The following is a 5,549-nucleotide window of genomic DNA, read 5'->3' as shown; positions in this document are numbered from 1 at the left end:
TCACTCCCTTTCAAACAGGTTTTTCCGCTCCTTGCTCCTTCCTCCTTCCTCCCTACCGTCCTAGTGCAACCCAATAAAGGACACGCTGCACCCTCCACACCTGTGTCTGCTCGCTCCGCTCCTCGACCTGCAGTAGCCTTCTAGAGCTGCAGCACCCACGCTTCTCGAGATGTTCCATGGTAATGCATGAAGAGAAGGAAGGAAAAAAAAAAAAAAAGGAAAGTGGAGCTATCAGACACCCTGAGCACTTCGCAGCAACACTGACTCTGCACCTGCGCTCTCTGCTGCCTCTGTGGAAGGAGGGACCTGATCCCACTTGAGGCCAGGCGCCTCACCTGGATCCCATGCCCCTCTCCTGGAGGAGGAGTAGGCCTTCGCAGTGCTCCTGAATTGTGACCTGTCCATATATTCTCCATCATTCTGTTCTCTACGAACATGCTGCCATTTTGCACCCCGATAGGAGATGAAGTAAAGCAGAAAGCCATGCCTTATCCCAGATCTTTCTGAGACACTGCCACATTTCCCCGATGCTCCAAGCAGCAAGTCTCCCCTTGCTCTGTAACCATTTTCCTTGCCACCCACTCCAGTCGTGCTTCTATCAGCTGTCCCCCAAAAGAACACCGGTTTGTGAAGGGCAACAGTAACCTTCACATATCACCAACCCCCTTGACGATGTCCTCTCCTCAACTCACCAAACCTCTCAGGTGCCTTTGGTACATTTCACAATTGCCTCGTTCTAGAATCTGTCCCTCTCCCACCCTTCTTTTTCATTTTTTCCATGTTTGACAATATACTCTCTGGGCGTTGTTCCTCCCAATACCAATGGCCACTCTGCTCCATGTCAGTATTTATCGTTTATTCCTCCCTTTCCACTGGCTTTTAGTTTGAACAGGGCCCTTCTCACACTACACTCTCTCCATGGGTTGTTTCATGCTTTTGGCCAGCATACAGCATGTCCACAACGTGACCTCCCACATTCCTACCTCACTCATCAACCTGTGCCCTGAGATCCACATTTGTGTCTTTGTTTGCTGGCCAGCAGGAAGCATACACGTCACGTCATGTGTCCCAAGCCCGCCCCTTCATGCGTTGCATTTTGTTGGTCTCCACTGCAGTCCAGCAACAAGTCCTCTAGATTCGATCTTCTGAATATATCCTGTACCCATCCCCTTCGGTGCTTTTCTCCTGCCACTGTTTCAATATCCAAACAATCCCATCAGCTCATGCCTTCACGGCAATCACTGTGGCCTACTTGTGTTCCTCGAACATGCCAGGCTTCTTCCCTCATGAGGGCATCGGTAATCAGTTCTCTTTGCCTCAAACAGTCCAGTCCTGGATCTTTTTTTTTTCTTAAGATTTTATTTATTTATTCATTCATTCATTCGAGAGAGAGAGAGAGAGAGAGAGAGAGAGAGAGAGAGGAGGCAGAGACACAGGCAGAGGGAGAAGCAGGCTCCATGCAGGGAGCCTGATGTCAGACTGGATCCCGAGACTCCAGGATCATGCCCTGAGCTGAAGGCAGACGCTCAACCGCTGAGCCACCCAGGCATCTCAAGTTTCTTTTAAAAGGTGAAACTATCGAGCCAATCTCAAGTGCTGCTTTTATTATGTGATATATATGAGACTGGTAAAGTGTTTGCCCACCCTCCTATCGACCAGACAGGAACAGGCACCTGGGCTTCCCCCGGAACTCCTGGAAGACAACATGATCTTTGGGTAACTTCATCTCTGCTGCCCAACTCTCCTTAATAGTTAGCAGGGCCTGGAGGGAGCAGAGGACTAGGAGTGAAGCTCTCTGGGCACTGACATTAAAACATTGTTGACGCAGCATCTCCCAGGACCCTTTTAAAGCATGGTGTCTGTCTGTTTTTTTTCTTTTAAAGATTTTATTTATTTATTCATGAGAGACAGAGAGAGAGAGAGAGAGAGAGAGGCAGAGACACAGGCAGAGGGAGAAGCAGGCTCCATGCAGGGAGCCCGACGTGGGACTGGATCCCGGGACTCCAGGATCACGCCCTAGGCGGAAGGCAGCGCTAAACCGCTGAGCCACCTGGGCTGCCCTGGTGTGTCTGTCTTTGGACCCTGAGTTCACTTTTAAATGTCATCCCCACTGATTTTGGCTGAGGCATTCATGTTGGTTAATCCCACCTATTTTATCAGTTACCAGCCTCCTTACTCCTTTAAAAAACAAGACAAAACAAACAAAACCCTAAAGGTTTCCCTTTGGGATCTGGACATACTCTGGGGAGCCTTGTCAGCATGAAGGTCAAGCTAAAGAAGACTGTTCTGTCCCAGCTTCAGAGGAATAGAAGACAAAGGAGGTGGCAGGTGGGGGGAAGGCTCTCAAGTCTCAGTCCTCCCCTGTATGGGAGGGGAGCTGTAAGTGAGCTGTATCAGAGAAGAGGAGGACAGGGATGCCTGGGTGGCTCAGCGGTTGAGCGGCTGCCTTATCCTGGAGTCCTGGGATCCAATCGTGCATCAGGCTCCCCACAGAGCCTGCTTCTCCTTCTGCCTATGTCTCTGCCTCTCTCTATGTGTCTCTCATGAATAAATAAATAAAATCTTTTTTAAAGAGAGAGAGAGGAGGACAGGATTTTGGCCCTCCTTCACATTTGGGACTTGGTATTCACTTTGCAGGATGACCCAGCAGCCTCCCGGTGCTGGCTGGGGGGGGGGGGGGGCTCTGGTTTAGGCACTTACTTAGCTTTTTGGAGCTGATCTTGGCTTCTGCTGTGCTATAGGTGAGACCCCCAGGGGCTGGATAGGTGAGGGAAAAATGTAGAAAGTGACTGAATCCCCAGGCAGGGGTTCATGAAGGAAGCCTAAGTAGGCAAAGGGCTAGGTGACTCTGCAGCTGAGGCTGCGGAGTGTCAGCCCTCCCCAGAGTGGGGATGGAGGTTGAGACCAAGTGTCAGAAGGATCTAAGATGCCAGCAGAGGTGAGCTGAGGCTGGGTCAGCCAGGAAGCACCAGGTCCCAACCAAGAGGAGAGAGGAAGAGGCAAGTTTCACCAGCTAACCTGCATGGGCTTTGCGGGTCTGCTTTACCAGCTGAACCTGGGTGAAGGTTCAACAGTCTTCCTCCCCTCAGAGACACAGAGCATACTGAGAGACCCAAAGAATTTCATAGCCGTTCCCCTTCCAGCATCACCCAGGAGACTTGTAAACCACACACACTCCTTCCCCACCTTGGAAAGAAGTAGGGAGCTGGGGTGGAAATCTGAGAGACCGAGCATTTAATCAACTAGACCATTCACTTGATGGCATCTGAGCACACTTGCCAGATCAGAAAATGGTTTCAGCGGGTTGTCTTGTTCCTTTTCTATGCGGTGGGACAGTGAACAAGCATGAAGATCACAACAGCCAGAGAGAATAAATTAAGCAACGTGGCCTGTGGTCTGAGGAGCCCCCAGGGCACCCGTGATCTCACCTCCCCATCCCCACCACCTCTATCTCTGTCCACCCTCCAATCAGTCCCCGAGAGAGGAGATTGGGACGAGAGAGGAGATTGGGACGTCTTTGCCTTGTCCTCTCCTTGAACTAGGGCAATGGTTCTCAACCCATAGGGAACCCCCAACACGGAGCACAGGAGGAAGAGCAGACCAGACACACACAGAGTGGAGCTGTCGCTGGGGGGAGCAGGGCCTTCTCAAGGCTGTCATTGCCTCCAGGGCGATGCCAGGCTCTTTCTCCCCTGACAACACAGGCCCGGTTTTCCAGAGCCTGAGCCAGGAAGCTTAGCTTCCGAAAATGGTGGTAGCACTGTGCAGTGCTGGAGAAAAATCACAGAACCACATTTAGGGCCACTCTACTTTCAGAGCCTTCATCATCTCCTGGGACCTCAGTGCTGTACAGAGTGCCTTCGTGTGGGACTCTGGTCCCTCCCCCAGTCCCTTCTGCAGACATCCTAAGATCCCACCTGTCTCCCTGCATCCTCTACCACACATCTATCCCTTCCCTGCTAGCCAGAGCACATTCCCATCCTCAGGGGAGATCCCAGCAAGCAGGGAGAGGGAGGAGAAGGGCCTGTGTGCTGGAGGGGGTGTGGGAGTGCATTGTCTGGCAACACTCTCTGCTGCTCCCCACTGGGTCACTCAGCTCTGGCAACAGCCCAGCTCCAGGACAGAAGAGAAAGCACTGGTCTCCAACTCGCTCTCTTTCTGTGAACAATGCTGAGATGATTAAAAAAAAAAAAAAAAAAATGGTTACTAGGGTAACTGCAGCTTAATCCCTCTGACTCAAGAGGGGGAAAAAAAAAACAAAAAACAAAACAAAAAAAAAAAAACAACCCAAGGAAGACAAAGGAGTGGAAAGGATGTACACACGATGTACTGTGTGGGAGGCCAGCCACAGACACGGAGCTGGGACTGTCACTGTGTGTGCTTGTCCAAGGGTCCTGTGCATGCACACACACACACACACACACACACACACACACGTGCACAGGCGTGTCCCCGGGGGCGTTCCTTCACCTTCTCAACATTGGTACCTACCTGTTCCTTCAAGGCCTACTTGATACCTGCATTTCATTTGGATCCATTTGGGCAATTACTGATTTAAAGCAAACTCTATGCCAAGTCGCCTTCAATGAAAGATGCTTTTTTTTCTCACTCCCGTGGTGGTAAAATACCTAGAATATAAAATTTACCGTTTTTTGGCATGTTTAAATGCAGAGACAAGGACGCGTGGGTGGCTCAGTGGTTGAAAGCCAGCCTTTGGCTCAGGGCCTGATCCCAGGGTGTGTGTGTGGGGGGGGTAGGATCGGGGATCGGGGATCGGATCCAGCATGGGGCTCCCCGCAGGGAGCCTGCTTCTCCCTCTCCGTCTCTGCCTCTGTGTCTCTCAAGAATAAATAAGTGAAGACACAGTAGTATCAGTAAGTTGGTAGTGTTGTGCCACCATCACCAGCATCACCCATCTCGCGGATTTCTCATCACCCCGACCGTGTATCTTTGGACCTTTCATTAAACACTGGCCAGTACAGGTTACCCTCCGCGCCTGCTAAGCGCTGGGTGTTAGGGAAAGCCACTTCCACTGAGCAGGCGACTGAGAGACCCAGAAAGCAAGTTGCTGAGGCACCTACGCAGCAATTTCAGAAAGGCCAAGTGGCAAAGCAGAAGGGCTCAGTCCGTGGGAGGTGCGTTTTCACAGGAGCCCTCACAAAAGGGAACAAAGCAGAGACAGTCCCGGGCGGTCTAACCTCGCGCAGGCGCAACGGAAAGCCCCATTTTCGAGAAGACGGCTGCTGCCTCTTTTTTCAAGCACGAAGGGCGGGGGGCGGAGGTCCTCCCAAAGGCGACACGGCACACTACTGCCACCTAGCGGCCACAGAAACTGAGCGCCACATTTGGGAAGGAAAATAATCCTTTCCACCGCTCTTGTGTGAGGAGAGCTAGAGATAGTAGCTGAAGGAGGTACGTGCAATGCCGCTGAGGGGCGGAGAAGCCAGGAAGTTGCCAAAGGGACCCGGCAGCATCCTTCCCTACACAAAGCCGGCCGCTCTCCCGCCCCGGAAATATGGTAATAGCGGCCAAAGGCACGCGCCCGGAAA

The sequence above is a fragment of the Canis lupus genome, unplaced genomic scaffold (assembly GCF_011100685.1).
Source record: "Canis lupus familiaris isolate Mischka breed German Shepherd unplaced genomic scaffold, alternate assembly UU_Cfam_GSD_1.0 chrUn_S881H1045, whole genome shotgun sequence".
NCBI classification, from domain to species: Eukaryota; Metazoa; Chordata; class Mammalia; order Carnivora; family Canidae; genus Canis; species Canis lupus.
Note: the sequence above shows the minus strand (reverse complement) of the source record.